At 38.1% G+C, this 9,013-nt stretch overlaps 1 non-coding gene and 1 pseudogene across 1 annotated transcript; both read right to left on the bottom strand.

The window, feature by feature from the left end:
• Nucleotides 1-736: 736 nt before the first annotated feature.
• On the bottom strand, nucleotides 737-3,043 carry LOC111375704 (annotated as a pseudogene).
• A 1,196-nt stretch (nucleotides 3,044-4,239) lies between these two features.
• Nucleotides 4,240-4,311, bottom strand: TRNAN-AUU. The gene has a single exon. It is a non-coding gene; the product is annotated as a tRNA-Asn (tRNA).
• Between the last annotated feature and the right edge of the window lie 4,702 nt (nucleotides 4,312-9,013).

Genomic DNA, 9,013 nt, shown 5'->3' on the forward strand with positions numbered 1-9,013 from the left:
GTGAGGTTCAAATGAGGAAAGGGTTACGGTGGATACCTAGGCACCCAGACGAGAAAGAGTGTAGTAATCGACGAAATGCTTCGGGGAGTTGAAAATAAGCATAGATCTGGAGATTTTCAAATAGGGAAACCTTTCGAACTACTGCTAAATCCATGGGTAGGCAAGAGACAACCTGGCAAACTGAAACATCTTAGTAGCCAGAGGAAAAGAAAGTAAAAGTGATTCCCATAGTAGCGGCAAGCGAAATGGTAGCAGCCTAAACCGTGAAAATGGGGTTGTGGGAGAGCAATACAAGTGTCGTGCTGCACCCTAGATGGAGAAAGTCCAGTAGCCGAAAGTATCACTAGCTTACGCTCTAACCTGAGTAGCATGGGACATGTGGAATCCCGTATGAATCGGCAAGGACCACCTTGCAAGGCTAAATACTCCTGGGTGATTGATATCGAAGTAGTACCATGAGGGAAGGGTGAAAAGAAACCCCATCGGGGAGTAAAATAGAATATAAAACGGTAAGCTCCCAAGCAGTGGGAGGAGCCAAGTCTCTGACCGTGTTCCTGTTGAAGAATGAGCCGACGACTCATAGGTAGTGGCTTGGTTAAGGGAAACCACCAGAGCCATAGCGAAAGTGAGTCTTCATAGGGCAATTGTCACTGCTGATAGACTCGAACCTGGGTGATCTATCCATGATCAGGATGAAGCTTGGGTAAAACTAAGTGGAGATCCGAACTGACTGATGTTAAAGAATCAGTGGATGAGTTGTGGTTAGAGGTGAAATACCACTCGAACCCAGAGCTAGCTGGTTCTCCCCGAAATGCATTGAGGCGCAGTAGTTGTCTGGACATCTAGGGATAAAGCACTGTTTCGGTATGGGCAGTGAGAGTGGTACCAAATCGAAGCAAACTCTGAATACTAGATATGACCTCAAAATAACAGGGGTCAAGGTCGGCCAGTGAGACGATAGGGGATAACCTTCATCGTCGAGAGGGAAATAGCCCAGATCACCAGCTAAGGCCCCTAAATGATTGCTCAGTGACAAAGGAAATGGGGTACAGAGACAGCCAGGAGGTTTGCCTAGAAGCAACCACCCTTGAAAGAGTATGTAATAGCTCACTGATGGAGCGCTCATGCGCTGAAGATGAACGGGGCTAAGTGATCTGTCGAAGCTGTGGGATGTAAAAATACATCGATAGGGGAGCCTTCTACCTTAGAAGGAAGCCCCTGTGCGAGCAGTGATGGACGAACCGGACATTGGTGAGAATCCAATGCCCCAAAAACTTAAGGGTTCTTCGATAAGGTTCGCCCACGGAGGGTGAGTCAGGGCCTAAGATCAGGCTAAAAGGCATAGTCAATGGACAACATGTGAATATTCCTATACTACCCCTTATTGGTCTCGAGGGATGGAGGAGGCTCGTTAGTCGAAAGCTGGTTATTGGTTCAAGAACGAAGGTGCCCCTACTTTTTTAGGGTTAGAAGAGGTAGAGAAAATGCCTCGAGCCAATGTTCGAGTACCAGGCGCTACGGTGCTGAAGTAACCCACGCCATACTCCCAGGAAAAGCTCAAACGACCTTTAAACAAAGGGTACCTGTACTCTAAATCGACACAGGTGGGTAGGTAGAGAATACCTAGGGGCGCGAGATAACTCTTTCTAAGGAACTTAGCAAAATAGCCCTGTAACTTCGGGAAAAAGGGGTGCCTCCTCACAAAAAGGGTCGCAGTGACAAGGCCCGGGCGACTGTTTACCAGAAACATAGGTCTCTGCAAAGTCGTAAGACCATGTATGGGGTTTGACGCCTGCCCCGTGTCGGAAGGTCAAGAGGTTGGTGACCTGATGATAAGGGAGGCGACGATCGAAGCCCCGATGAACGACGACTGTAACTATAACGGTCCTAAGGTAGCAAAATTCCTTGTTAGGTAAGTCCCAACCCGCACGAAAGGCGTAATGATCTAGGCACCGTCTCGGAGAGAGGCTCGGTGAAATAGACATGTCTGTGAAGATGCGGACTACCTGCACCTGGACAGAAAGACCCTATGAATTTTCACTGTTTCTTGGGATTGAGTTTGGGCCTTTCCTGCGCAGGTTAGGTAGAAGGCAAAGAAGACCTCCTTTCGTGGGGCCCGAGCCATCAGTGAGATACCACTCTGGAAGAGCTAGAATTCTAACCTTGTGTCAGGACCTACGGGCCGAGGGACAGTCTCAGGTAGATAGTTTCTATGGGGCGTAGGCCTCCCAAAAGGTAACGGAGACATGCAAAGGTTTCCTTGGGCCAGACAGAGATTGGCCCTTGAGTGCAAAGGCAGAAGGAAGCTTAACTGCAAGACCCACCCGTCGAGCAGGGACAAAAGTCAACCTTAGTGATCCGACAGTGTCAAGTGGAAGAGCCGTTGCTCAACGGATAAAAGTCACTCTAGGGATAACAGGCTGATCTTCCCCAAGAGCTCACATCGACGTGAAGGTTTGGCACCTCGATGTCAGCTCTTCGCCACTTGGGGCTATAGTATGTTCCAAGGGTTGGGCTGTTCGCCCATTAAAGCATTACGTGAGCTAGGTTCAAAAAGTCGTAAGACAGTTCGGTCCATATCTGGTGTGGGAGTTAGAGCATTGAGAGGACCTTTCCCTAGTACGAGAAGACCGGGAAGGACGTACCTCTGATGTACCAGTTATCATGCCCACGGTAAATGCTAGGTTGCCAAGTACAGAGCGGATAACTGCTGAAAGCATCTAAGTAGTAAGCCTACCCTAAGATGAGTGCTCTCCTATTCCGACTTTCCTAGAGCTTCCGGTAGCACAACTAAGACAGCGATGGGTTCTCTGTCCCCGTGGGGAGAGAGCGACAAAAGTTTTGAGAATTCAAGGGAAGGTCACAACGAGACGAGCTATTTATCATTACGATAGGTTTCAAGTGGAAGTACAGCGATGTATGCAGCTGAGGCATCCTAGCAGACCAGTAGACTTGAACCTTGTTCCTACATGACCTGATCAATTCGATCAATCACTCGCCTTCTATTTTCATTGTTCAAATCTTTGACAACACGAAAAACCATTGTTCAAATCTTTGACAACATGAAAAAACCAAGAGCTCTACCCTCCCTCTCTATCAATCCAAGGGATGGAAAGGCAGAGGCCTTTAGTGCCCCCTCCAGTCAAGAATTGGGGCCTCACAATCACTAGCTAATAGGCTTTTTTTTCATGCCTTTCTTCGTTCATGGTTCGTTATTTTGGTGTCTTAGGCGTAGAGGAACCACACCAATCCATCCCGAACTTGGTGGTTAAACTCTACTACAGTGACGATACTGTAGGGAAAGTCCTGCAAAAAAATAGCTCGACGCCAGGATGATAAAAAGCTTAACACCTCTCATTCTTATTCCTTTTTCAACCAAAAAAAAATGAAAAATCAAAAGGTTGTCTTATTCAAAACCCCAATTATTACATCCCTTCTCTTCCACTTCACACCTTGAAATGCACTGTTCTTATAGAGATAAACGTGCTTTCACATCTTCTTAACCCGAAATGAAATGGCTGGGGAGGAGAGAGGAAATGTTCCTTTTTTTAGGGTACTCCCGGAATAGATCCAGTGGAAACGAGGTGGGGCCTATAGCTCATAGGATTAGAGCACATGGCTACCAACCACGGTGCCGAGGGTTCGAATCCTTCCTTGCCCACAATCGGCCCCAAACAAAAGGGAAGTACCTTTCCCTCTGGGGATAGGAAAATCATGATCAGGATAGCGGACCAAAAGCTATGGAACTTGGGTGTGGATCTTTGGAATGGCTTTTTCTTTTTATTTATTATTTATCATGAATGATGGAATCATTACAAATAGTATGCCCCCGGCCCATCCACGTATTTTTTTTGTTTTACGCCCCATAACTCTTTCTTAACGAGGCTTAGGCAGAATAGTAGAGCAAGTACAAGTATTAATAGCATAACAAAAATGCCTTCATCATCACTAATATGTTTGCTCGCAACAATTGTGAACTCTCAGAGAATAGATGACTGTATCAAAGATGCAGTGCTAGTACATCTGAGAATTCTTAATTGACTAGTTGTAAATAGCCCGAGGGCTATAGAACAAAGGATTATCATGGACCTACACGAGGTATTGACGATGATTTTCAAATCTCACATAACAGAATGTGATACGATGAGATAGAAACAAAGACAGTAAACATGTTACCTTCTCTTAATGATCAAAGCAAGCCCCTTTATTCTGAATTCGTTAATTCAGAATGAATCAAATCTCCTCAAGTAGGATTCGAACCTACGACTAATTGGTTAATAGCCGACCGCTCTACCACTGAGCTACTGAGGAACAACAGGAGATTAGATCTCATAGAGTTCAATTCCCGTTCTTAACCCATGACCAATATGAGCTCGAAGATTCCTTTGTAACTCTTAGAACTTCATCGAGTGGATCCCTTCCATGTCTTATTTCAAAGGGAACCTCAAAGTGGCTCTATTTCATTATATTCCATCCATATCCCAATTCCATTCATTTAACACCCCTTTGGTGTCATTGACATAACAGATGTTGTTTCTAGTCTATCTCTTTCTATTCCTTTTCTATATATGGAAAGTTCAAAAATCATCATATAATAATCCAGAAATTGCAATAGAAAAAAAATAAGAGAGGTTTGAAATGGTTTTTCAATCTTTTCTACTAAGTAATCTAGTATCTTTATGCATGAAGATAATCAATTCGGTCGTTGTGGTCGGACTTTATTATAGATTTTTTTACCACATTCTCCATAAGGCCCTCTCATCTCTTCCTTCTTTGAGCTCAAGTTATGGAAGAAGGAACCGAGAAGAAGGTATCAGCAACAACTGGTTTTATTATAGGATAGCTCATGATGTTCACATCGATCTATTATGCGCCTTTGCATCTACCATTGGGCAGACCTCATACAATAAATGCCCTTGCTTTACCATATATTTTGTTTCATTTCTTCTGGAACAATCACAAACACTTTTTTGATTATGGATCTACTACCAGAAATTCAATGCGTAATTTTAGCATGAATAATCTCATTTTTCAATTATTCAACCATTTCATTTTACTAAGTTCAATGTTAGCCAGATTAGTCAACATTTATATGTTTTGATGCAACAACAAGATGTTATTTGTAACAAGTAGTTTCGTTGGTTGGTTAATTGGGCACATTTTATTCATGAAATGGCCTAGATTGGTATTAGTCTGGATACGACAAAATCATTCTATTAGATCGAATAAGTACATTCGATCTAATAAGTACCTTGTGTCAGAATTGAGAAATTCTATGGCTTGGATCTTTAGTATTCTTTTATTTCTTACCTGTGTCTACTATTTAGGCAGAATACCGTCGCCCATTCTTACTAAGAAATGGAAAGAAACCTCAAACATGGAAGAAAAGGTGGAAAGTGAGGAAGAAAGAGATGTACAAATAGAAACAGCTTACGAAATGAAGGAGACTAAACAGGAACAAGAGAGATTTGTCGAAGAAGATCCTTCTCCTTCCTTTTTTTTGGAAGAAAAGGAGGATCCGAATAAAATCGATGAAATGAAAGAAATCCAAGTGAATGGAAAGGAAAAAACACAGGATGAATTCCACTTTCGATTAACAAAGACAGGCTCAAAAAATAGCCCAGTTTATGAAGATTCTTATCTGATGAATATCAATGAAAATCACGACAATTCCAAATTCAAAATACTTATCAAAAACCGAAAAATAAAGACCTAATAAAAATATTGATACACAAGGTAAATAGAAGAAAAGATAAGAAGATATGCGTCCGCCCCTACATATTTGATACCTTCTCCTACAAAGAAACTTATAACACCAACCCCATTCATAATTCCATCAATTACTCGTCGATCCAAAAAATGAGTTAATTGGACTAATCCTCTTACCGCCCCAGTTAAGGATATTGTATAAAAAGCATCTATATAAGCACGATTATATGACCAATTATATAGACCATTTAGAATTTTGTCCCAAAGACTTCTCTTAGGACCTGTATTAACATATAAATTGATTAAGTCGAAATTTTTGAAAGAGGAATAAATAGGTTTATATAAAAAGGACGCTATAAAAATTCCGAAATAAGCTATACTGATTGAAAAAATTGCATCTTTCAAAAATTCATACCAATTGATCGAATCATTCAACTTTTGATGTAAAAGGTTTACAGACGGAGTTAAACATTTGGTTAGTATATCCAATTCTTGATTGAAAGGAATTCCTATAGATCCAACGAACAAAGTAAAGATGCCCAATACAAGTAAAGGAAATAACATAGTATTGTCGGATTCATAAGGATAGGAATAATCCTTTTTATTCTCAAAATGAACAATAGTAATAAAAGGTCCTACCCTGTTTCTTACATTTTTATCACTTCGATATGTCTTTTTTGAAAAAAAAGAAGAACTTTTACTATTATTCATTTTTAATAAATGAGAAATTTTGTTAATTCTTTTGGAACCCCCTTTTCCCCATAGAGATATTGAATAGAAAGGGGTATTTTGTTTGCCACTGTAATTTTGAAAATGAACATTTAAATGCCCTTCAAAAGTAAGTAAATATATCCGAAACATATAAAATGCGGTTAATTCTGCTGTGGTCCAAGCTATTATTGCGAAAATCGGCGAATACAACCAACTATCATTAAGAATTTCGTCTTTTGACCAAAAACAAGCAAGAGGTGGAACACCACAGAGAAAAATTATACCTAATAAAAAAGACATTCGAGTAATTTGTACATGTTTTGTTAAACCACCTATAAAGCCATATTCTGACTTTTATCTGGAGAATAGCCAATAATATTTTCCATTGAATGAATAATAGATCCAGACCCTAAAAATAATAATGCTTTAGAATAAGCATGAGTAATCAAATGACATAAAGCACTTTGATAAGGCCTCATTCCTAGAGCTAACATCATATAACCCAATTGAGACATGGTCGAATAGGCTAAACCCCTCTTAATGTCTTTTTGAGCAAGAGCTAAAGTAGCTCCTAATAATACTGTTATTATTCCTATGAATGAGATTAAATTCATTATATAAGGTATAACTATAAAAAGAGGAAGAAGGCGAGATACAAGAAAAATTCCCGTTGCTACCATAGTAGCAACATGTATAAGAGCCGAAATAGGAGTAGGTCCCTCCATAGCATCAGGTAACCATACATGAAGGGGAAATTGTGTAGATTTAGCAAGTGCACCGGTAAATAATAGAGCGGCACACAAAGTAACAAATGAAGAATTGACTTTATTATTATAAATCAAGTAATTTAATATTTCAAATAAATCCCTAAATTCGAAACTACCTGTTATCCAATAAAAACCTAAAATTCCTAATAATAAACCAAAATCCCCTACACAATTAGTTACAAACGCTGTTTGACAAGTATTTGCCGCAATAGGTCGTGTGAACCAAAACCCTATTAATAGATAGGAACACATTCCAACCAATTCCCAAAAAATATAAATTTGTATCAAATTGGAACTAGTAACTAATCCTAACATGGAAGTACTGAAAAAACTCATATAAGCAAAAAATCTCAAGTATCCTTGATCATGAGCCATATAATTATCACTATAAATAAGAACCATAATTCCTACAGTAGTGATTAAAATCGACATAATAGAAGTAAGTGGATCAATCAAGTAGCCGAATTCTAAAGAAAAATCATTATTGATGGTCCAAGACCATACATATTGATAGATACAACTACTATTTATTTGCTGAATAGACAGATTAATTGAAAAAATCATGACTATACATAACAATAAAATACTCGGAAAGGCCCACATACGACGGAGATTTTTTGTTGCCGTCGAAAAAAGAAGAAGTCCGACTCCTATTAACATAGGAACTGGAAGTGGAACAAAATGTATGATCCACGCATATTGATGTCTGTTCCATAAAAAAAGTTTTTTAATTAATTGTTTCCGATTCATCGGATCTTATCTCTTTTGAAAGAAGTCAATAAAAAAATCAAGATATCCACTAATTTAAATAAAATTTTCTAATTTTTTATTCTTACTTATTCTACTAAATATTCCAAATATTCAAATCAAGAAGTTACAATTGGTCAAACCATATGAAAGAAAAAGATTAATTACTAGTCTCTGAAAATTCAATTCAAATTAGCTATATTTTTACCGAGTTTGACCAGTTAATAGAAAAAAGCATATTCTTCTTCTTTTTTCTATTTTTAGTAATATTTTATGTCATTTTCACATATCTTTAACCTATCTATTTTTTTTTTCTTTTTATTTTATAACAAAATATTTTCTAGAAAAGAAATTCCTAATGAATAGGAAACTACGGATTCATTTTGAATAATAGATGTCTTTCACATCCAGCTATAACAATGAGTAATCTCTTAATTTGTATTTAAATGACAGTTCCGAAAAAACATACTTCTACATCAAAATAACGTATTTGTAAAAATATTTGGAAAAGGAAAGGATACGGGACAGCGTTAAAAGCATTTTCCTTAGGGAAATCTCTTTCTACCGGGAATTCAAAAAGTTTTTTTGTGCGAAAAAAAAATAAGTAATAAAACGTTGGAATAATCTGAATCGACTTGACTCAAAAAATTGACTCATTTCGAAAATCAAATTAATGAATTCCATTACCTATTGAGTTAATCAATATGAAATGGAATTCGCTCCGCTCTTAGAATATGTAGAATAAGAATTCTTCTGTTTACCTTTCTCAATTCAATTCAAAAAAAAAAAAAAATACTTTCTTTTTGTTGACAAAAGAATAAACAAAAGATACTCAATTTTCTTTTTAGTATATTTTCTCATTTCCAAGGCGGGGAGTCTTATTTTCCGCATCTCCCTATTTGTTACAATAATACAACTTTTTATTTTTACTCTATTTCTACTTTTTTCTCTATCTATAGAAGAGCAAATAGAAAATCTTGAATCTTTAGTTACTAAAATCATTGAAACTAATTGATTCAAATTTTAAACCCTTTTGTGTAACTTTCTCACTTTTTGATTTCCTCTGAATTCCTATATAC

Source organism: Olea europaea, unplaced genomic scaffold (genome assembly GCF_002742605.1).
Source record: "Olea europaea var. sylvestris unplaced genomic scaffold, O_europaea_v1 scaffold1404, whole genome shotgun sequence".
In the NCBI taxonomy this organism is placed as follows: Eukaryota; Viridiplantae; Streptophyta; class Magnoliopsida; order Lamiales; family Oleaceae; genus Olea; species Olea europaea.